Here is a 24828-nt window from a genome sequence, read left to right as displayed (position 1 = left end):
GCGTCAGATGAAACAGGAACTGTGTTGTGTCTCGGGCATCAGATGAAACAGGAACTGTGTTATGTCTCGGGCATCAGATGAAACAGGAACTGTGTTGTTTCGCGGGCGTCAGATGAAACAGGAACTGTGTTGTGTCTCGGGCGTCAGATGAAACAGGAACTGTGTTGTTTCGCGGGCGTCAGATGAAACAGGAACTGTGTTGTGTCTCGGGCGTCAGATGAAACAGGAACTGTGTTGTTTCGCGGGCGTCAGATGAAACAGGAACTGTGTTGTGTCTCGGGCGTCAGATGAAACAGGAACTGTGTTGTTTCGCGGGCGTCAGATGAAACAGGAACTGTGTTGTGTCTCGGGCGTCAGATGAAACAGGAACTGTGTTTTTTCGCGGGCGTCAGATGAAACAGGAACTGTGTTGTGTCTCGGGCGTCAGATGAAACAGGAACTGTGTTGTGTCTCGGGCGTCAGATGAAACAGGAACTGTGTTGTTTCGCGGGCGTCAGATGAAACAGGAACTGTTTTGTGTCTCGGGCGTCAGATGAAACAGGAACTGTGTTGTGTCTCGGGCGTCAGATGAAACAGGAACTGTGTTGTGTCTCGGGCGTCAGAATAAACAGGAACTGTGTTGTTTCGCGGGCGTCAGATGAAACAGGAACTGTTTTGTGTCTCGGGCGTCAGATGAAACAGGAACTGTGTTGTTTCGCGGGCGTCAGATGAAACAGGAACTGTTTTGTGTCTCGGGCGTCAGATGAAACAGGAACTGTGTTGTTTAGCGGGCGTCAGATGAAACAGGAACTGTTTTGTGTCTCGGGCGTCAGATGAAACAGGAACTGTGTTGTTTCGCGGGCATCAGATGAAACAGGAACTGTGTTGTGTCTCGGGCGTCAGATGAAACAGGAACTGTGTTGTTTCGCGGGCGTCAGATGAAAGAGGAACTGTGTTGTGTCTCGGGCGTCAGATGAAACAGGAACTGTGTTTTTTCGCGGGCGTCAGATGAAACAGGAACTGTGTTGTGTCTCGGGCGTCAGATGAAACAGGAACTGTGCTGTTTAGCGGGCGTCAGATGAAACAGGAACTGTTTTGTGTCTCGGGCGTCAGATGAAACAGGAACTGTGTTGTGTCTCGGGCGTCAGATGAAACAGGAACTGTGTTGTGTCTCGGGCATCAGATGAAACAGGAACTGTGTTGTGTCTCGGGCATCAGATGAAACAGGAACTGTGTTGTTTCGCGGGCGTCAGATGAAACAGGAACTGTGTTGTGTCTCGGGCGTCAGATGAAACAGGAACTGTGTTGTTTAGCGGGCGTCAGATGAAACAGGAACTGTGTTGTGTCTCGGGCGTCAGATGAAAAAGGAACTGTGTTGTTTCGCGGGCGTCAGATGAAACAGGAACTGTGTTGTGTCTCGGGCATCAGATGAAACAGGAACTGTGTTATGTCTCGGGCATCAGATGAAACAGGAACTGTGTTGTTTCGCGGGCGTCAGATGAAACAGGAACTGTGTTGTGTCTCGGGCGTCAGATGAAACAGGAACTGTGTTGTTTCGCGGGCGTCAGATGAAACAGGAACTGTGTTGTGTCTCGGGCGTCAGATGAAACAGGAACTGTGTTGTTTCGCGGGCGTCAGATGAAACAGGAACTGTGTTGTGTCTCGGGCGTCAGATGAAACAGGAACTGTGTTGTTTCGCGGGCGTCAGATGAAACAGGAACTGTGTTGTGTCTCGGGCGTCAGATGAAACAGGAACTGTGTTTTTTCGCGGGCGTCAGATGAAACATGAACTGTGTTGTGTCTCGGGCGTCAGATGAAACAGGAACTGTGTTGTGTCTCGGGCGTCAGATGAAACAGGAACTGTGTTGTTTCGCGGGCGTCAGATGAAACAGGAACTGTTTTGTGTCTCGGGCGTCAGATGAAACAGGAACTGTGTTGTGTCTCGGGCGTCAGATGAAACAGGAACTGTGTTGTTTCGCGGGCGTCAGATGAAACAGGAACTGTTTTGTGTCTCGGGCGTCAGATGAAACAGGAAATGTGTTGTGTCTCGGGCGTCAGATGAAACAGGAACTGTGTTGTTTCGCGGGCGTCAGATGAAACAGGAACTGTTTTGTGTCTCGGGCGTCAGATGAAACAGGAACTGTGTTGTTTCGCGGGCGTCAGATGAAACAGGAACTGTTTTGTGTCTCGGGCGTCAGATGAAACAGGAACTGTGTTGTTTAGCGGGCGTCAGATGAAACAGGAACTGTGTTGTGTCTCGGGCGTCAGATGAAACAGGAACTGTGTTGTTTCGCGGGCATCAGATGAAACAGGAACTGTGTTGTGTCTCGGGCGTCAGATGAAACAGGAACTGTGTTGTTTCGCGGGCGTCAGATGAAACAGGAACTGTGTTGTGTCTCGGGCGTCAGATGAAACAGGAACTGTGTTGTTTCGCGGGCGTCAGATGAAACAGGAACTGTGTTGTGTCTCGGGCGTCAGATGAAACAGGAACTGTGCTGTTTAGCGGGCGTCAGATGAAACAGGAACTGTTTTGTGTCTCGGGCGTCAGATGAAACAGGAACTGTGTTGTGTCTCGGGCGTCAGATGAAACAGGAACTGTGTTGTGTCTCGGGCATCAGATGAAACAGGAACTGTGTTGTGTCTCGGGCATCAGATGAAACAGGAACTGTGTTGTTTCGCGGGCGTCAGATGAAACAGGAACTGTGTTGTGTCTCGGGCGTCAGATGAAACAGGAACTGTGTTGTTTCGCGGGCGTCAGATGAAACAGGAACTGTGTTGTGTCTCGGGCGTCAGATGAAACAGGAACTGTGTTGTTTAGCGGGCGTCAGATGAAACAGGAACTGTGTTGTGTCTCGGGCGTCAGATGAAAAAGGAACTGTGTTGTTTCGCAGGCGTCAGATGAAACAGGAACTGTGTTGTGTCTCGGGCATCAGATGAAACAGGAACTGTGTTATGTCTCGGGCATCAGATGAAACAGGAACTGTGTTGTTTCGCGGGCGTCAGATGAAACAGGAACTGTGTTGTGTCTCGGGCGTCAGATGAAACAGGAACTGTGTTGTTTCGCGGGCGTCAGATGAAACAGGAACTGTGTTGTGTCTCGGGCGTCAGATGAAACAGGAACTGTGTTGTTTCGCGGGCGTCAGATGAAACAGGAACTGTGTTGTGTCTCGGGCGTCAGATGAAACAGGAACTGTGTTGTTTCGCGGGCGTCAGATGAAACAGGAACTGTGTTGTGTCTCGGGCGTCAGATGAAACAGGAACTGTGTTTTTTCGCGGGCGTCAGATGAAACAGGAACTGTGTTGTGTCTCGGGCGTCAGATGAAACAGGAACTGTGTTGTGTCTCGGGCGTCAGATGAAACAGGAACTGTGTTGTTTCGCGGGCGTCAGATGAAACAGGAACTGTTTTGTGTCTCGGGCGTCAGATGAAACAGGAACTGTGTTGTGTCTCGGGCGTCAGATGAAACAGGAACTGTGTTGTGTCTCGGGCGTCAGAATAAACAGGAACTGTGTTGTTTCGCGGGCGTCAGATGAAACAGGAACTGTTTTGTGTCTCGGGCGTCAGATGAAACAGGAACTGTGTTGTTTCGCGGGCGTCAGATGAAACAGGAACTGTTTTGTGTCTCGGGCGTCAGATGAAACAGGAACTGTGTTGTTTAGCGGGCGTCAGATGAAACAGGAACTGTTTTGTGTCTCGGGCGTCAGATGAAACAGGAACTGTGTTGTTTCGCGGGCATCAGATGAAACAGGAACTGTGTTGTGTCTCGGGCGTCAGATGAAACAGGAACTGTGTTGTTTCGCGGGCGTCAGATGAAAGAGGAACTGTGTTGTGTCTCGGGCGTCAGATGAAACAGGAACTGTGTTTTTTCGCGGGCGTCAGATGAAACAGGAACTGTGTTGTGTCTCGGGCGTCAGATGAAACAGGAACTGTGCTGTTTAGCGGGCGTCAGATGAAACAGGAACTGTTTTGTGTCTCGGGCGTCAGATGAAACAGGAACTGTGTTGTGTCTCGGGCGTCAGATGAAACAGGAACTGTGTTGTGTCTCGGGCATCAGATGAAACAGGAACTGTGTTGTGTCTCGGGCATCAGATGAAACAGGAACTGTGTTGTTTCGCGGGCGTCAGATGAAACAGGAACTGTGTTGTGTCTCGGGCGTCAGATGAAACAGGAACTGTGTTGTTTAGCGGGCGTCAGATGAAACAGGAACTGTGTTGTGTCTCGGGCGTCAGATGAAAAAGGAACTGTGTTGTTTCGCGGGCGTCAGATGAAACAGGAACTGTGTTGTGTCTCGGGCATCAGATGAAACAGGAACTGTGTTATGTCTCGGGCATCAGATGAAACAGGAACTGTGTTGTTTCGCGGGCGTCAGATGAAACAGGAACTGTGTTGTGTCTCGGGCGTCAGATGAAACAGGAACTGTGTTGTTTCGCGGGCGTCAGATGAAACAGGAACTGTGTTGTGTCTCGGGCGTCAGATGAAACAGGAACTGTGTTGTTTCGCGGGCGTCAGATGAAACAGGAACTGTGTTGTGTCTCGGGCGTCAGATGAAACAGGAACTGTGTTGTTTCGCGGGCGTCAGATGAAACAGGAACTGTGTTGTGTCTCGGGCGTCAGATGAAACAGGAACTGTGTTTTTTCGCGGGCGTCAGATGAAACATGAACTGTGTTGTGTCTCGGGCGTCAGATGAAACAGGAACTGTGTTGTGTCTCGGGCGTCAGATGAAACAGGAACTGTGTTGTTTCGCGGGCGTCAGATGAAACAGGAACTGTTTTGTGTCTCGGGCGTCAGATGAAACAGGAACTGTGTTGTGTCTCGGGCGTCAGATGAAACAGGAACTGTGTTGTGTCTCGGGCGTCAGAATAAACAGGAACTGTGTTGTTTCGCGGGCGTCAGATGAAACAGGAACTGTTTTGTGTATCGGGCGTCAGATGAAACAGGAACTGTGTTGTTTAGCGGGCGTCAGATGAAACAGGAACTGTGTTGTGTCTCGGGCGTCAGATGAAAGAGGAACTGTGTTGTTTCGCGGGCATCAGATGAAACAGGAACTGTGTTGTGTCTCGGGCGTCAGATGAAACAGGAACTGTGTTGTTTCGCGGGCGTCAGATGAAACAGGAACTGTGTTGTGTCTCGGGCGTCAGATGAAACAGGAACTGTGTTGTGTCTCGGGCATCAGATGAAGCAGGAACTCTGTTGTGTCTCGGGCATCAGATGAAACAGGAACTGTGTTGTTTCGCGGGCGTCAGATGAAACAGGAACTGTGTTGTGTCTCGGGCGTCAGATGAAACAGGAACTATGTTGTTTAGCGGGCGTCAGATGAAACAGGAACTGTGTTGTGTCTCGGGCGTCAGATGAAAAAGGAACTGTGTTGTTTCGCGGGCGTCAGATGAAACAGGAACTGTGTTGTGTCTCGGGCATCAGATGACACAGGAACTGTGTTATGTCTCGGGCATCAGATGAAACAGGAACTGTGCTGTTTCGCGGGCGTCAGATGAAACAGGAACTGTGTTGTGTCTCGGGCGTCAGATGAAACAGGAAGTGTGTTGTTTCGCGGGCGTCAGATGAAACAGGAACTGTGTTGTGTCTCGGGCGTCAGATGAAACAGAAACTGTGTTGTGTCTCGGGCGTCAAATGAAACAGGAACTGTGTTGTTTCGCGGGCGTCAGATGAAACAGGAACTGTTTTGTGTCTCGGGCGTCAGATGAAACAGGAACTGTGTTGTTTAGCGGGCGTCAGATGAAACAGGAACTGTGTTGTGTCTCGGGCGTCAGATGAAACAGGAACTGTGTTGTTTCGCGGGCGTAAGATGAAACAGGAACTGTGTTGTGTCTCGGGCGTCAGATGAAACAGGAACTGTGTTGTTTCGCGGGCGTCAGATGAAACAGGAACTGTGTTGTGTCTCGGGCGTCAGATGAAACAGGAACTGTGTTTTTTCGCGGGCGTCAGATGAAACAGGAACTGTGTTGTGTCTCGGGCGTCAGATGAAACAGGAACTGTGTTGTTTAGCGGGCGTCAGCTGAAACAGGAACTGTTTTGTGTCTCGGGCGTCAGATGAAACAGGAACTGTGTTGTGTCTCGGGCATCAGATGAAACAGGAACTGTGTTGTGTCTCGGGCATCAGATGAAACAGGAACTGTGTTGTTTCCCGGGCGTCAGATGAAACAGGAACTGTGTTGTGTCTCGGGCGTCAGATGAAACAGGAACTGTGTTGTTTAGCGGGCGTCAGATGAAACAGGAACTGTCTTGTGTCTCGGGCATCAGATGAAACAGGAACTGTGTTGTTTCGCGGGCGTCAGATGAAACAGGAACTGTGTTGTGTCTCGGGCGTCAGATGAAACAGGAACTGTGTTGTTTAGCGGGCGTCAGATGAAACAGGAACTGTGTTGTGTCTCGGGCGTCAGATAAAACAGGAACTGTGTTGTTTCGCGGGCGTCAGATGAAACAGGAACTGTGTTGTGTCTCGGTCATCAGATGAAACAGGAACTGTGTTGTTTCGCGGGCGTCAGATGAAACAGGAACTGTGTTGTGTCTCGGGCGTCAGATGAAACAGGAACTGTGTTGTTTCGCGGGCGTCAGATGAAACAGGAACTGTGTTGTGTCTCGGGCGACAGATGAAACAGGAACTGTGTTGTTTCGAGGGCGTCAGATCAAACAGGAACTGTGTTGTGTCTCGGGCGTCAGATGAAACAGGAACTGTGTTGTTTCGCGGGCGTCAGATGAAACAGGAACTGTATTGTGTCTCGGGCGTCAGATGAAACAGGAACTGTGTTGTTTCGTGGGCGTCAGATGAAACAGGAACTGTGTTGTGTCTCGGGCGTCAGATGAAAAAGGAACTGTGTTGTTTCGCTGGCGTCAGGTGAAACAGGAACTGTGTTGTGTCTCGGGCATCAGATGAAACAGGAACTGTGTTATGTCTCGGGCATCAGATGAAACAGGAACTGTGTTGTTTCGCGGGCGTCAGATGAAACAGGAACTGTGTTGTGTCTCGGGCGTCAGATGAAACAGGAACTGTGTTGTTTCGCGGGCGTCAGATGAAACAGGAACTGTGTTGTGTCTCGGGCGTCAGATGAAACAGGAACTGTGTTGTTTAGCGGGCGTCAGATGAAACAGGAGCTGTGTTGTGTCTCGGGCGTCAGATGAAACAGGAACTGTGTTGTTTCGCGGGCGTCAGATGAAACAGGAACTGTGTTGTGTCTCGGGCGTCAGATGAAAAAGAAACTGTGTTGTTTCGCGGGCGTCAGATGAAACAGGAACTGTGTTGTGTCTCGGGCATCAGATGAAACAGGAACTGTGTTATGTCTCGGGCATCAGATGAAACAGGAACTGTGTTGTTTCGCGGGCGTCAGATGAAACAGGAACTGTGTTGTGTCTCGGGCGTCAGATGAAACAGGAACTGTGTTGTTTCGCGGGCGTCAGATGAAACAGGAACTGTGTTGTTTCGCGGGCGTCAAATGAAACAGAAACTGTGTTGTGTCTCGGGCGTCAGATGAAACAGGAACTGTGTTTTTTCGCGGGCGTCAGATGAAACAGGAACTGTGTTGTGTCTCGGGCGTCAGATGAAACAGGAACTGTGTTGGGTCTCGGGCATCAGATGAAACAGGAACTGTGTTGTGTCTCGGGCATCAGATGAAACAGGAACTGTGTTGTTTCGCGGGCGTCAGATGAAACAGGAACTGTGTTTTTTCGCGGGCGTCAGATGAAAAAGGAACTGTGTTGTGTCTCGGTCATCAGATGAAACAGGAACTGTGTTGTGTCTCGGGCGTCAGATGAAACAGGAACTGTGTTGTTTAGCGGGCGTCAGATGAAACAGGAACTGTGTTGTGTCTCGGGCGTCAGATGAAAAAGGAACTGTGTTGTTTCGCGGGCGTCAGATGAAACAGGAACTGTGTTGTGTCTCGGGCATCAGATGAAACAGGAACTGTGTTATGTCTCGGGCATCAGATGAAACAGGAACTGTGTTGTTTCGCGGGCGTCAGATGAAACAGGAACTGTGTTGTGTCTCGGGCGTCAGATGAAACAGGAACTGTGTTGTTTCGCGGGCGTCAGATGAAACAGGAACTGTGTTGTGTCTCGGGCGTCAGATGAAACAGGAACTGTGTTGTTTCGCGGGCGTCAGATGAAACAGGAACTGTGTTGTGTCTCGGGCGTCAGATGAAACAGGAACTGTGTTGTTTCGCGGGCGTCAGATTAAACAGGAACTGTGTTGTGTCTCGGGCGTCAGATGAAACAGGAACTGTGTTTTTTCGCGGGCGTCAGATGAAACAGGAACTGTGTTGTGTCTCGGGCGTCAGATGAAACAGGAACTGTGTTGTGTCTCGGGCGTCAGATGAAACAGGAACTGTGTTGTTTCGCGGGCGTCAGATGAAACAGGAACTGTTTTTTGTCTCGGGCGTCAGATGAAACAGGAACTGTGTTGTGTCTCGGGCGTCAGATGAAACAGGAACTGTGTTGTGTCTCGGGCGTCAGAATAAACAGGAACTGTGTTGTTTCGCGGGCGTCAGATGAAACAGGAACTGTTTTGTGTCTCGGGCGTCAGATGAAACAGGAACTGTGTTGTTTAGCGGGCGTCAGATGAAACAGGAACTGTTTTGTGTCTCGGGCGTCAGATGAAACAGGAACTGTGTTGTTTAGCGGGCGTCAGATGAAACAGGAACTGTGTTGTGTCTCGGGCGTCAGATGAAACAGGAACTGTGTTGTTTCGCGGGCATCAGATGAAACAGGAACTGTGTTGTGTCTCGGGCGTCAGATGAAACAGGAACTGTGTTGTTTCGCGGGCGTCAGATGAAACAGGAACTGTGTTGTGTCTCGGGCGTCAGATGAAACAGGAACTGTGTTTTTTCGCGGGCGTCAGATGAAACAGGAACTGTGTTGTGTCTCGGGCGTCAGATGAAACAGGAACTGTGCTGTTTAGCGGGCGTCAGATGAAACAGGAACTGTTTTGTGTCTCGGGCGTCAGATGAAACAGGAACTGTGTTGTGTCTCGGGCGTCAGATGAAACAGGAACTGTGTTGTGTCTCGGGCATCAGATGAAACAGGAACTGTGTTGTGTCTCGGGCATCAGATGAAACAGGAACTGTGTTGTTTCGCGGGCGTCAGATGAAACAGGAACTGTGTTGTGTCTCGGGCGTCAGATGAAACAGGAACTGTGTTGTTTAGCGGGCGTCAGATGAAACAGGAACTGTGTTGTGTCTCGGGCGTCAGATGAAAAAGGAACTGTGTTGTTTCGCGGGCGTCAGATGAAACAGGAACTGTGTTGTGTCTCGGGCATCAGATGAAACAGGAACTGTGTTATGTCTCGGGCATCAGATGAAACAGGAACTGTGTTGTTTCGCGGGCGTCAGATGAAACAGGAACTGTGTTGTGTCTCGGGCGTCAGATGAAACAGGAACTGTGTTGTTTCGCGGGCGTCAGATGAAACAGGAACTGTGTTGTGTCTCGGGCGTCAGATGAAACAGGAACTGTGTTGTTTCGCGGGCGTCAGATGAAACAGGAATTGTGTTGTGTCTCGGGCGTCAGATGAAACAGGAACTGTGTTGTTTCGCGGGCGTCAGATGAAACAGGAACTGTGTTGTGTCTCGGGCGTCAGATGAAACAGGAACTGCGTTTTTTCGCGGGCGTCAGATGAAACAGGAACTGTGTTGTGTCTCGGGCGTCAGATGAAACAGGAACTGTGTTGTGTCTCGGGCGTCAGATGAAACAGGAACTGTGTTGTGTCTCGGGCGTCAGATGAAACAGGAACTGTGTTGTTTCGCGGGCGTCAGATGAAACAGGAACTGTTTTGTGTCTCTGGCGTCAGATGAAACAGGAACTGTGTTGTGTCTCGGGCGTCAGATGAAACAGGAACTGTGTTGTGTCTCGGGCGTCAGAATAAACAGGAACTGTGTTGTTTCGCGGGCGTCAGATGAAACAGGAACTGTTTTGTGTCTCGGGCGTCAGATGAAACAGGAACTGTGTTGTTTAGCGGGCGTCAGATGAAACAGGAACTGTGTTGTGTCTCGGGCGTCAGATGAAACAGGAACTGTGTTGTTTCGCGGGCATCAGATGAAACAGGAACTGTGTTGTGTCTCGGGCGTCAGATGAAACAGGAACTGTGTTGTTTCGCGGGCGTCATATGAAACAGGAACTGTGTTGTGTCTCGGGCGTCAGATGAAACAGGAACAGTGTTGTGTCTCGGGCATCAGATGAAACAGGAACTGTGTTGTGTCTCGGGCATCAGATGAAACAGGAACTGTGTTGTTTCGCGGGCGTCAGATGAAACAGGAACTGTGTTGTGTCTCGGGCGTCAGATGAAACAGGAACTGTGTTGTTTAGCGGGCGTCAGATGAAACAGGAACTGTGTTGTGTCTCGGGCGTCAGATGAAAAAGGAACTGTGTTGTTTCGCGGGCGTCAGATGAAACAGGAACTGTGTTGTGTCTCGGGCATCAGATGACACAGGAACTGTGTTATGTCTCGGGCATCAGATGAAACAGGAACTGTGCTGTTTCGCGGGCGTCAGATGAAACAGGAACTGTGTTGTGTCTCGGGCGTCAGATGAAACAGGAAGTGTGTTGTTTCGCGGGCGTCAGATGAAACAGGAACTGTGTTGTGTCTCGGGCGTCAGATGAAACAGAAACTGTGTTGTGTCTCGGGCGTCAAATGAAACAGGAACTGTGTTGTTTCGCGGGCGTCAGATGAAACAGGAACTGTTTTGTGTCTCGGGCGTCAGATGAAACAGGAACTGTGTTGTTTAGCGGGCGTCAGATGAAACAGGAACTGTGTTGTGTCTCGGGCGTCAGATGAAACAGGAACTGTGTTGTTTCGCGGGCGTCAGATGAAACAGGAACTGTGTTGTGTCTCGGGCGTCAGATGAAACAGGAACTGTGTTGTTTCGCGGGCGTCAGATGAAACAGGAACTGTGTTGTGTCTCGGGCGTCAGATGAAACAGGAACTGTGTTTTTTCGCGGGCGTCAGATGAAACAGGAACTGTGTTGTGTCTCGGGCGTCAGATGAAACAGGAACTGTGTTGTTTAGCGGGCGTCAGCTGAAACAGGAACTGTTTTGTGTCTCGGGCGTCAGATGAAACAGGAACTGTGTTGTGTCTCGGGCATCAGATGAAACAGGAACTGTGTTGTGTCTCGGGCATCAGATGAAACAGGAACTGTGTTGTTTCCCGGGCGTCAGATGAAACAGGAACTGTGTTGTGTCTCGGGCGTCAGATGAAACAGGAACTGTGTTGTTTAGCGGGCGTCAGATGAAACAGGAACTGTGTTGTGTCTCGGGCATCAGATGAAACAGGAAATGTGTTGTTTCGCGGGCGTCAGATGAAACAGGAACTGTGTTGTGTCTCGGGCGTCAGATGAAACAGGAACTGTGTTGTTTAGCGGGCGTCAGATGAAACAGGAACTGTGTTGTGTCTCGGGCGTCAGATAAAACAGGAACAGTGTTGTTTCGCGGGCGTCAGATGAAACAGGAACTGTGTTGTGTCTCGGTCATCAGATGAAACAGGAACTGTGTTGTTTCGCGGGCGTCAGATGAAACAGGAACTGTGTTGTGTCTCGGGCGTCAGATGAAACAGGAACTGTGTTGTTTCGCGGGCGTCAGATGAAACAGGAACTGTGTTGTGTCTCGGGCGACAGATGAAACAGGAACTGTGTTGTTTCGAGGGCGTCAGATGAAACAGGAACTGTGTTGTGTCTCGGGCGTCAGATGAAACAGGAACTGTGTTGTTTCGCGGGCGTCAGATGAAACAGGAACTGTATTGTGTCTCGGGCGTCAGATGAAACAGGAACTGTGTTGTTTCGTGGGCGTCAGATGAAACAGGAACTGTGTTGTGTCTCGGGCGTCAGATGAAAAAGGAACTGTGTTGTTTCGCTGGCGTCAGGTGAAACAGGAACTGTGTTGTGTCTCGGGCATCAGATGAAACAGGAACTGTGTTATGTCTCGGGCATCAGATGAAACAGGAACTGTGTTGTTTCGCGGGCGTCAGATGAAACAGGAACTGTGTTGTGTCTCGGGCGTCAGATGAAACAGGAACTGTGTTGTTTCGCGGGCGTCAGATGAAACAGGAACTGTGTTGTGTCTCGGGCGTCAGATGAAACAGGAACTGTGTTGTTTAGCGGGCGTCAGATGAAACAGGAGCTGTGTTGTGTCTCGGGCGTCAGATGAAACAGGAACTGTGTTGTTTCGCGGGCGTCAGATGAAAGAGGAACTGTGTTGTGTCTCGGGCGTCAGATGAAAAAGAAACTGTGTTGTTTCGCGGGCGTCAGATGAAACAGGAACTGTGTTGTGTCTCGGGCATCAGATGAAACAGGAACTGTGTTATGTCTCGGGCATCAGATGAAACAGGAACTGTGTTGTTTCGCGGGCGTCAGATGAAACAGGAACTGTGTTGTGTCTCGGGCGTCAGATGAAACAGGAACTGTGTTGTTTCGCGGGCGTCAGATGAAACAGGAACTGTGTTGTTTCGCGGGCGTCAAATGAAACAGAAACTGTGTTGTGTCTCGGGCGTCAGATGAAACAGGAACTGTGTTTTTTCGCGGGCGTCAGATGAAACAGGAACTGTGTTGTGTCTCGGGCGTCAGATGAAACAGGAACTGTGTTGGGTCTCGGGCATCAGATGAAACAGGAACTGTGTTGTGTCTCGGGCATCAGATGAAACAGGAACTGTGTTGTTTCGCGGGCGTCAGATGAAACAGGAACTGTGTTTTTTCGCGGGCGTCAGATGAAAAAGGAACTGTGTTGTGTCTCGGTCATCAGATGAAACAGGAACTGTGTTGTGTCTCGGGCATCAGATGAAACAGGAACTGTGTTGTTTCGCGGGCGTCAGATGAAACAGGAACTGTGTTGTGTCTCGGGCGTCAGATGAAACAGGAACTGTGTTGTTTCGCGGGCGTCAGATGAAACAGGAACTGTGCTGTGTCTCGGGCGTCAGATGAAACAGGAACTGTGTTGTTTCGAGGGCGTCAGATGAAACAGGAACTGTGTTGTGTCTCGGGCGTCAGATGAAACAGGAACTGTGTTGTTTCGCGGGCGTCAGATGAAACAGGAACTGTATTGTGTCTCGGGCGTCAGATGAAACAGGAACTGTGTTGTTTCGTGGGCGTCAGATGAAACAGGAACTGTGTTGTGTCTCGGGCGTCAGATGAAAAAGGAACTGTGTTGTTTCGCGGGCGTCAGATGAAACAGGAACTGTGTGGTGTCTCGGGCATCAGATGAAACAGGAACTGTGTTATGTCTCGGGCATCAGATGAAAAAGGAACTGTGTTGTTTCGAGGGCGTCAGATGAAACAGGAACTGTGTTGTGTCTCGGGCGTCAGATGAAAAAGGAACTGTGTTGTTTCGAGGGCGTCAGATGAAACAGGAACTGTGTTGTGTCTCGGGCGTCAGATGAAACAGGAACTGTGTTGTGTCTCGGGCGTCAGATGAAACAGGAACTGTTTTGTTTCGCGGGCGTCAGATGAAACAGGAACTGTGTTGTGTCTCGGGCGTCAGATGAAACAGGAACTGTGTTGTTTCGCGGGCGTCAGATGAAACAGGAACTGTTTTGTGTCTCGGGCGTCAGATGAAACAGGAACTGTGTTGTTTAGCGGGCGTCAGATGAAACAGGAACTGTGTTGTGTCTCGGGCGTCAGATGAAACAGGAACTGTGTTGTTTCGCGGGCATCTGATGAAACAGGAACTGTGTTGTGTCTCGGGCGTCAGATGAAACAGGAACTGTGTTGTTTCGCGGGCATCAGATGAAACAGGAACTGTGTTGTGTCTCGGGCGTCAGATGAAACAGGAACTGTGTTTTTTCGCGGGCGTAAGATGAAACAGGAACTGTGTTGTGTCTCGGGCGTCAGATGAAACAGGAACTGTGTTGTTTAGCGGGCGTCAGATGAAACAGGAACTGTTTTGTGTCTCGGGCGTCAGATGAAACAGGAACTGTGTTGTGTCTCGGGCATCAGATGAAACAGGAACTGTGTTGTGTCTCGGGCATCAGATGAAACAGGAACTGTGTTGTTTCGCGGGCGTCAGATGAAACAGGAACTGTGTTGTGTCTCGGGCGTCAGATGAAACAGGAACTGTGTTGTTTAGCGGGCGTCAGATGAAACAGGAACTGTGTTGTGTCTCGGGCGTCAGATGAAAAAGGAACTGTGTTGTTTCGCGGGCGTCAGATGAAACAGGAACTGTGTTGTGTCTCGGGCATCAGATGAAACAGGAACTGTGTTATGTCTCGGGCATCAGATGAAACAGGAACTGTGTTGTTTCGCGGGCGTCAGATGAAACAGGAACTGTGTTGTGTCTCGGGCGTCAGATGAAACAGGAACTGTGTTGTTTAGCGGGCGTCAGATGAAACAGGAACTGTGTTGTGTCTCGGGCGTCAGATGAAAAAGGAACTGTGTTGTTTCGCGGGCGTCAGATGAAACAGGAACTGTGTTGTGTCTCGGGCATTAGATGAAACAGGAACTGTGTTATGTCTCGGGCATCAGATGAAACAGGAACTGTGTTGTTTCGCGGGCGTTAGATGAAACAGGAACTGTGTTGTGTCTCGGGCGTCAGATGAAACAGGAACTGTGTTGTTTCGCGGGCGTCAGATGAAACAGGAACTGTGTTGTGTCTCGGGCGTCAGATGAAACAGGAACTGTGTTGTTTCGCGGGCGTCAGATGAAACAGGAACTGTGTTGTGTCTCGGGCGTCAGATGAAAAAGAAACTGTGTTGTTTCGCGGGCGTCAGATGAAACAGGAACTGTGTTGTGTCTCGGGCATCAGATGAAACAGGAACTGTGTTATGTCTCGGGCATCAGATGAAACAGGAACTGTGTTGTTTCGCGGGCGTCAGATGAAACAGGAACTGTGTTGTGTCTCGGGCGTCAGATGAAACAGGAACTGTGTTGTTTCGCGGGCGTCAGATGAAACAGGAACTGTGTTGTTTCGCGGGCGTCAAATGAAACAGAAACTGTGTTGTGTCTCGGGCGTCAGATGAAACAGGAACTGTGTTTTTTCGCGGGCGTCAGATGAAACAGGAACTGTGTTGTGTCTCGGGCGTCAGATGAAACAGGAACTGTGTTGGGTCTCGGGCATCAGATGAAACAGGAACTGTGTTGTGTCTTGGGCATCAGATGAAACAGGAACTGTGTTGTTTCGCGGGCGTCAGATGAAACAGGAACTGTGTTTTTTCGCGGGCGTCAGATGAAACAGGAACTGTGTTGTGTCTCGGTCATCAGATGAAACAGGAACTGTGTTGTGTCTCGGGCATCAGATGAAACAGGAACTGTGTTGTTTCGCGGGCGTCAGATGAAACAGGAACTGTGTTGTGTCTCGGGCGTCAGATGAAACAGGAACTGTGTTGTTTCGCGGGCGTCAGATGAAACAGGAACTGTGCTGTGTCTCGGGCGTCAGATGAAACAGGAACTGTGTTGTTTCGAGGGCGTCAGATGAAACAGGAACTGTGTTGTGTCTCGGGCGTCAGATGAAAAAGGAACTGTGTTGTTTCGCGGGCGTCAGATGAAACAGAAACTGTATTGTGTCTCGGGCGTCAGATGAAACAGGAACTGTGTTGTTTCGTGGGCGTCAGATGAAACAGGAACTGTGTTGTGTCTCGGGCGTCAGATGAAAAAGGAACTGTGTTGTTTCGCGGGCGTCAGATGAAACAGGAACTGTGTGGTGTCTCGGGCATCAGATGAAACAGGAACTGTGTTATGTCTCGGGCATCAGATGAAAAAGGAACTGTGTTGTTTCGAGGGCGTCAGATGAAACAGGAACTGTGTTGTGTCTCGGGCGTCAGATGAAAAAGGAACTGTGTTGTTTCGAGGGCGTCAGATGAAACAGGAACTGTGTTGTGTCTCGGGCGTCAGATGAAACAGGAACTGTGTTGTGTCTCGGGCGTCAGATGAAACAGGAACTGTGTTGTTTCGCGGACGTCAGATGAAACAGGAACTGTGTTGTGTCTCGGGCGTCAGATGAAACAGGAACTGTGTTGTTTCGCGGGCGTCAGATGAAACAGGAACTGTTTTGTGTCTCGGGCGTCAGATGAAACAGGAACTGTGTTGTTTAGCGGGCGTCAGATGAAACAGGAACTGTGTTGTGTCTCGGGCGTCAGATGAAACAGGAACTGTGTTGTTTCGCGGGCATCTGATGAAACAGGAACTGTGTTGTGTCTCGGGCGTCAGATGAAACAGGAACTGTGTTGTTTCGCGGGCATCAGATGAAACAGGAACTGTGTTGTGTCTCGGGCGTCAGATGAAACAGGAACTGTGTTTTTTCGCGGGCGTAAGATGAAACAGGAACTGTGTTGTGTCTCGGGCGTCAGATGAAACAGGAACTGTGTTGTTTAGCGGGCGTCAGATGAAACAGGAACTGTTTTGTGTCTCGGGCGTCAGATGAAACAGGAACTGTGTTGTGTCTCGGGCATCAGATGAAACAGGAACTGTGTTGTTTCTCGGGCATCAGATGAAACAGGAACTGTGTTGTTTCGCGGGCGTCAGATGAAACAGGAACTGTGTTGTGTCTCGGGCGTCAGATGAAACAGGAACTGTGTTGTTTAGCGGGCGTCAGATGAAACAGGAACTGTGTTGTGTCTCGGGCGTCAGATGAAAAAGGAACTGTGTTGTTTCGCGGGCGTCAGATGAAACAGGAACTGTGTTGTGTCTCGGGCATCAGATGAAACAGGAACTGTGTTATGTCTCGGGCATCAGATGAAACAGGAACTGTGTTGTTTCGCGGGCGTCAGATGAAACAGGAACTGTGTTGTGTCTCGGGCGTCAGATGAAACAGGAACTGTGTTGTTTAGCGGGCGTCAGATGAAACAGGAACTGTGTTGTGTCTCGGGCGTCAGATGAAAAAGGAACTGTGTTGTTTCGCGGGCGTCAGATGAAACAGGAACTGTGTTGTGTCTCGGGCATTAGATGAAACAGGAACTGTGTTATGACTCGGGCATCAGATGAAACAGGAACTGTGTTGTTTCGCGGGCGTTAGATGAAACAGGAACTGTGTTGTGTCTCGGGCGTCAGATGAAACAGGAACTGTGTTGTTTCGCGGGCGTCAGATGAAACAGGAACTGTGTTGTGTCTCGGGCGTCAGATGAAACAGGAACTGTGTTGTTTCGCGGGCGTCAGATGAAACAGGAACTGTGTTGTGTCTCGGGCGTCAGATGAAACAGGAACTGTGTTGTTTCGCGGGCGTCAGATGAAACAGGAACTGTGTTGTGTCTCGGGCGTCAGATGAAACAGGAACTGTGTTTTTTCGCGGGCGTCAGATGAAACAGGAACTGTGTTGTGTCTCGGGCGTCAGATGAAACAGGAACTGTGTTGTTTAGCGGGCGTCAGATGAAACAGGAACTGTTTTGTGTCTCGGGCGTCAGATGAAACAGGAACTGTGTTGTGTCTCGGGCATCAGATGAAACAGGAACTGTGTTGTGTCTCGGGCATCAGATGAAACAGGAACTGTGTTGTTTCGCGGGCGTCAGATGAAACAGGAACTGTGTTGTGTCTCGGGCGTCAGATGAAACAGGAACTGTGTTGTGTCTCGGGCGTCAGATGAAACAGGAAGTGTGTTGTTTCGCGGGCGTCAGATGAAACAGGAACTGTGTTGTGTCTCGGGCGTCAGATGAAAAAGGAACTGTGTTGTGTCTCGGGCGTCAGATGAAACAGGAACTGTGTGGTTTCGCGGGCGTCAGATGAAACAGGAACTGTTTTGTGTCTCGGGCGTCAGATGAAACAGGAACTGTGTTGTGTCTCGGGCGTCAGATGAAACAGGAACTGTGTTGTGTCTCGGGCGTCAGATGAAACAGGAACTGTGTTGTTTCGCGGGCGTCAGATGAAACAGGAACTGTTTTGTGTCTCGGGCGTCAGATGAAACAGGAACTGTGTTGTTTAGCGGGCGTCAGATGAAACAGGAACTGTGTTGTGTCTCGGGCGTCAGATGAAACAGGAACTGTGTTGTTTCGCGGGCATCAGATGAAACAGGAACTGTGTTGTGTCTCGGGCGTCAGATGAAACAGGAACTGTGTTGTTTCGCGGGCGTCAGATGAAACAGGAACTGTGTTGTGTCTCGGGCGTCAGATGAAACAGGAACTGTGTTTTTTCGCGGGCGTCAGATGAAACAGGAACTGTGTTGTGTCTCGGGCGTCAGATGAAACAGGAACTGTGCTGTTTAGCGGGCGTCAGATGAAACAGGAACTGTTTTGTGTCTCGGGCGTCAGATGAAACAGGAACTGTGTTGTGTCTCGGGCGTCAGATGAAACAGGAACTGTGTTGTGTCTCGGGCATCAGATGAAACAGGAACTGTGTTGTGTCTCGGGCATCAGATGAAACAGGAACTGTGTTGTTTCGCGGGCGTCAGATGAAACAGGAACTGTGTTGTGTCTCGGGCGTCAGATGAAACAGGAACTGTGTTGTTTAGCGGGCGTCAGATGAAACAGGAACTGTGTTGTGTCTCGGGCGTCAGATGAAAAAGGAACTGTGTTGTTTCGCGGGCGTCAGATGAAACAGGAACTGTGTTGTGTCTCGGGCATCAGATGAAACAGGAACTGTGTTGTTTCGCGGGCGTCAGATGAAACAGGAACTGTGTTGTGTCTCGGGCGTCAGATGAAACAGGAAGTGTGTTGTTTCGCGGGCGTCAGATGAAACAGGAACTGTGTTGTGTCTCGGGCGTCAGATGAAACAGAAACTGTGTTGTGTCTCGGGCGTCAAATGAAACAGGAACTGTGTTGTTTCGCGGGCGTCAGATGAAACAGGAACTGTTTTGTGTCTCGGGCGTCAGATGAAACAGGAACTGTGTTGTGTCTTGGGCATCAGATGAAACAGGAACTGTGTTATGTCTCGGGCATCAGATGAAACAGGAACTGTGTTGTTTCGCGGGCGTCAGATGAAACAGGAACTGTGTTGTGTCTCGGGCGTCAGATGAAACAGGAACTGTGTTGTTTAGCGGGCGTCAGATGAAACAGGAACTGTGTTGTGTCTCGGGCGTCAGATGAAAAAGGAACTGTGTTGTTTCGCGGGCGTCAGATGAAACAGGAACTGTGTTGTGTCTCGGGCATCAGATGAAACAGGAACTGTGTTATGTCTCGGGCATCAGATGAAACAGGAACTGTGTTGTTTCGCGGGCGTCAGATGAAACAGGAACTGTGTTGTGTCTCGGGCGTCAGATGAAACAGGAACTGTGTTGTTTCGCGGGCGTCAGATGAAACAGGAACTGTGTTGTTTCGCGGGCGTCAAATGAAACAGAAACTGTGTTGTGTCTCGGGCGTCAGATGAAACAGGAACTGTGTTTTTTCGCGGGCGTCAGATGAAACAGGAACTGTGTTGTGTCTCGGGCGTCAGATGAAACAGGAACTGTGTTGGGTCTCGGGCATCAGATGAAACAGGAACTGTGTTGTGTCTCGGGCATCAGATGAAACAGGAACTGTGTTGTTTCGCGGGCGTCAGATGAAACAGGAACTGTGTTTTTTCGCGGGCGTCAGATGAAAAAGGAACTGTGTTGTGTCTCGGTCATCAGATGAAACAGGAACTGTGTTGTGTCTCGGGCATCAGATGAAACAGGAACTGTGTTGTTTCGCGGGCGTCAGATGAAACAGGAACTGTGTTGTGTCTCGGGCGTCAGATGAAACAGGAACTGTGTTGTTTCGCGGGCGTCAGATGAAACAGGAACTGTGCTGTGTCTCGGGCGTCAGATGAAACAGGAACTGTGTTGTTTCGAGGGCGTCAGATGAAACAGGAACTGTGTTGTGTCTCGGGCGTCAGATGAAACAGGAACTGTGTTGTTTCGCGGGCGTCAGATGAAACAGGAACTGTATTGTGTCTCGGGCGTCAGATGAAACAGGAACTGTGTTGTTTCGTGGGCGTCAGATGAAACAGGAACTGTGTTGTGTCTCGGGCGTCAGATGAAAAAGGAACTGTGTTGTTTCGCGGGCGTCAGATGAAACAGGAACTGTGTGGTGTCTCGGGCATCAGATGAAACAGGAACTGTGTTATGTCTCGGGCATCAGATGAAAAAGGAACTGTGTTGTTTCGAGGGCGTCAGATGAAACAGGAACTGTGTTGTGTCTCGGGCGTCAGATGAAAAAGGAACTGTGTTGTTTCGAGGGCGTCAGATGAAACAGGAACTGTGTTGTGTCTCGGGCGTCAGATGAAACAGGAACTGTGTTGTGTCTCGGGCGTCAGATGAAACAGGAACTGTTTTGTTTCGCGGGCGTCAGATGAAACAGGAACTGTGTTGTGTCTCGGGCGTCAGATGAAACAGGAACTGTGTTGTTTCGCGGGCGTCAGATGAAACAGGAACTGTTTTGTGTCTCGGGCGTCAGATGAAACAGGAACTGTGTTGTTTAGCGGGCGTCAGATGAAACAGGAACTGTGTTGTGTCTCGGGCGTCAGATGAAACAGGAACTGTGTTGTTTCGCGGGCATCTGATGAAACAGGAACTGTGTTGTGTCTCGGGCGTCAGATGAAACAGGAACTGTGTTGTTTCGCGGGCATCAGATGAAACAGGAACTGTGTTGTGTCTCGGGCGTCAGATGAAACAGGAACTGTGTTTTTTCGCGGGCGTAAGATGAAACAGGAACTGTGTTGTGTCTCGGGCGTCAGATGAAACAGGAACTGTGTTGTTTAGCGGGCGTCAGATGAAACAGGAACTGTTTTGTGTCTCGGGCGTCAGATGAAACAGGAACTGTGTTGTGTCTCGGGCATCAGATGAAACAGGAACTGTGTTGTGTCTCGGGCATCAGATGAAACAGGAACTGTGTTGTTTCGCGGGCGTCAGATGAAACAGGAACTGTGTTGTGTCTCGGGCGTCAGATGAAACAGGAACTGTGTTGTTTAGCGGGCGTCAGATGAAACAGGAACTGTGTTGTGTCTCGGGCGTCAGATGAAAAAGGAACTGTGTTGTTTCGCGGGCGTCAGATGAAACAGGAACTGTGTTGTGTCTCGGGCATCAGATGAAACAGGAACTGTGTTATGTCTCGGGCATCAGATGAAACAGGAACTGTGTTGTTTCGCGGGCGTCAGATGAAACAGGAACTGTGTTGTGTCTCGGGCGTCAGATGAAACAGGAACTGTGTTGTTTAGCGGGCGTCAGATGAAACAGGAACTGTGTTGTGTCTCGGGCGTCAGATGAAAAAGGAACTGTGTTGTTTCGCGGGCGTCAGATGAAACAGGAACTGTGTTGTGTCTCGGGCATTAGATGAAACAGGAACTGTGTTATGTCTCGGGCATCAGATGAAACAGGAACTGTGTTGTTTCGCGGGCGTTAGATGAAACAGGAACTGTGTTGTGTCTCGGGCGTCAGATGAAACAGGAACTGTGTTGTTTCGCGGGCGTCAGATGAAACAGGAACTGTGTTGTGTCTCGGGCGTCAGATGAAACAGGAACTGTGTTGTTTCGCGGGCGTCAGATGAAACAGGAACTGTGTTGTGTCTCGGGCGTCAGATGAAAAAGAAACTGTGTTGTTTCGCGGGCGTCAGATGAAACAGGAACTGTGTTGTGTCTCGGGCATCAGATGAAACAGGAACTGTGTTATGTCTCGGGCATCAGATGAAACAGGAACTGTGTTGTTTCGCGGGCGTCAGATGAAACAGGAACTGTGTTGTGTCTCGGGCGTCAGATGAAACAGGAACTGTGTTGTTTCGCGGGCGTCAGATGAAACAGGAACTGTGTTGTTTCGCGGGCGTCAAATGAAACAGAAACTGTGTTGTGTCTCGGGCGTCAGATGAAACAGGAACTGTGTTTTTTCGCGGGCGTCAGATGAAACAGGAACTGTGTTGTGTCTCGGGCGTCAGATGAAACAGGAACTGTGTTGGGTCTCGGGCATCAGATGAAACAGGAACTGTGTTGTGTCTTGGGCATCAGATGAAACAGGAACTGTGTTGTTTCGCGGGCGTCAGATGAAACAGGAACTGTGTTTTTTCGCGGGCGTCAGATGAAACAGGAACTGTGTTGTGTCTCGGTCATCAGATGAAACAGGAACTGTGTTGTGTCTCGGGCATCAGATGAAACAGGAACTGTGTTGTTTCGCGGGCGTCAGATGAAACAGGAACTGTGTTGTGTCTCGGGCGTCAGATGAAACAGGAACTGTGTTGTTTCGCGGGCGTCAGATGAAACAGGAACTGTGCTGTGTCTCGGGCGTCAGATGAAACAGGAACTGTGTTGTTTCGAGGGCGTCAGATGAAACAGGAACTGTGTTGTGTCTCGGGCGTCAGATGAAAAAGGAACTGTGTTGTTTCGCGGGCGTCAGATGAAACAGAAACTGTATTGTGTCTCGGGCGTCAGATGAAACAGGAACTGTGTTGTTTCGTGGGCGTCAGATGAAACAGGAACTGTGTTGTGTCTCGGGCGTCAGATGAAAAAGGAACTGTGTTGTTTCGCGGGCGTCAGATGAAACAGGAACTGTGTGGTGTCTCGGGCATCAGATGAAACAGGAACTGTGTTATGTCTCGGGCATCAGATGAAAAAGGAACTGTGTTGTTTCGAGGGCGTCAGATGAAACAGGAACTGTGTTGTGTCTCGGGCGTCAGATGAAAAAGGAACTGTGTTGTTTCGAGGGCGTCAGATGAAACAGGAACTGTGTTGTGTCTCGGGCGTCAGATGAAACAGGAACTGTGTTGTGTCTCGGGCGTCAGATGAAACAGGAACTGTGTTGTTTCGCGGGCGTCAGATGAAACAGGAACTGTGTTGTGTCTCGGGCGTCAGATGAAACAGGAACTGTGTTGTTTCGCGGGCGTCAGATGAAACAGGAACTGTTTTGTGTCTCGGGCGTCAGATGAAACAGGAACTGTGTTGTTTAGCGGGCGTCAGATGAAACAGGAACTGTGTTGTGTCTCGGGCGTCAGATGAAACAGGAACTGTGTTGTTTCGCGGGCATCTGATGAAACAGGAACTGTGTTGTGTCTCGGGCGTCAGATGAAACAGGAACTGTGTTGTTTCGCGGGCATCAGATGAAACAGGAACTGTGTTGTGTCTCGGGCGTCAGATGAAACAGGAACTGTGTTTTTTCGCGGGCGTAAGATGAAACAGGAACTGTGTTGTGTCTCGGGCGTCAGATGAAACAGGAACTGTGTTGTTTAGCGGGCGTCAGATGAAACAGGAACTGTTTTGTGTCTCGGGCGTCAGATGAAACAGGAACTGTGTTGTGTCTCGGGCATCAGATGAAACAGGAACTGTGTTGTTTCTCGGGCATCAGATGAAACAGGAACTGTGTTGTTTCGCGGGCGTCAGATGAAACAGGAACTGTGTTGTGTCTCGGGCGTCAGATGAAACAGGAACTGTGTTGTTTAGCGGGCGTCAGATGAAACAGGAACTGTGTTGTGTCTCGGGCGTCAGATGAAAAAGGAACTGTGTTGTTTCGCGGGCGTCAGATGAAACAGGAACTGTGTTGTGTCTCGGGCATCAGATGAAACAGGAACTGTGTTGTTTCGCGGGCGTCAGATGAAACAGGAACTGTGTTGTGTCTCGGGCGTCAGATGAAACAGGAACTGTGTTGTTTAGCGGGCGTCAGATGAAACAGGAACTGTGTTGTGTCTCGGGCGTCAGATGAAAAAGGAACTGTGTTGTTTCGCGGGCGTCAGATGAAACAGGAACTGTGTTGTGTCTCGGGCATTAGATGAAACAGGAACTGTGTTATGACTCGGGCATCAGATGAAACAGGAACTGTGTTGTTTCGCGGGCGTTAGATGAAACAGGAACTGTGTTGTGTCTCGGGCGTCAGATGAAACAGGAACTGTGTTGTTTCGCGGGCGTCAGATGAAACAGGAACTGTGTTGTGTCTCGGGCGTCAGATGAAACAGGAACTGTGTTGTTTCGCGGGCGTCAGATGAAACAGGAACTGTGTTGTGTCTCGGGCGTCAGATGAAACAGGAACTGTGTTGTTTCGCGGGCGTCAGATGAAACAGGAACTGTGTTGTGTCTCGGGCGTCAGATGAAACAGGAACTGTGTTTTTTCGCGGGCGTCAGATGAAACAGGAACTGTGTTGTGTCTCGGGCGTCAGATGAAACAGGAACTGTGTTGTTTAGCGGGCGTCAGATGAAACAGGAACTGTTTTGTGTCTCGGGCGTCAGATGAAACAGGAACTGTGTTGTGTCTCGGGCATCAGATGAAACAGGAACTGTGTTGTGTCTCGGGCATCAGATGAAACAGGAACTGTGTTGTTTCGCGGGCGTCAGATGAAACAGGAACTGTGTTGTGTCTCGGGCGTCAGATGAAACAGGAACTGTGTTGTGTCTCGGGCGTCAGATGAAACAGGAAGTGTGTTGTTTCGCGGGCGTCAGATGAAACAGGAACTGTGTTGTGTCTCGGGCGTCAGATGAAAAAGGAACTGTGTTGTGTCTCGGGCGTCAGATGAAACAGGAACTGTGTGGTTTCGCGGGCGTCAGATGAAACAGGAACTGTTTTGTGTCTCGGGCGTCAGATGAAACAGGAACTGTGTTGTGTCTCGGGCGTCAGATGAAACAGGAACTGTGTTGTGTCTCGGGCGTCAGATGAAACAGGAACTGTGTTGTTTCGCGGGCGTCAGATGAAACAGGAACTGTTTTGTGTCTCGGGCGTCAGATGAAACAGGAACTGTGTTGTTTAGCGGGCGTCAGATGAAACAGGAACTGTGTTGTGTCTCGGGCGTCAGATGAAACAGGAACTGTGTTGTTTCGCGGGCATCAGATGAAACAGGAACTGTGTTGTGTCTCGGGCGTCAGATGAAACAGGAACTGTGTTGTTTCGCGGGCGTCAGATGAAACAGGAACTGTGTTGTGTCTCGGGCGTCAGATGAAACAGGAACTGTGTTTTTTCGCGGGCGTCAGATGAAACAGGAACTGTGTTGTGTCTCGGGCGTCAGATGAAACAGGAACTGTGCTGTTTAGCGGGCGTCAGATGAAACAGGAACTGTTTTGTGTCTCGGGCGTCAGATGAAA

The sequence above is a fragment of the Lampris incognitus genome, chromosome 1 (assembly GCF_029633865.1).
Source record: "Lampris incognitus isolate fLamInc1 chromosome 1, fLamInc1.hap2, whole genome shotgun sequence".
NCBI lineage: Eukaryota > Metazoa > Chordata > Actinopteri > Lampriformes > Lampridae > Lampris > Lampris incognitus.
Note: the sequence above shows the minus strand (reverse complement) of the source record.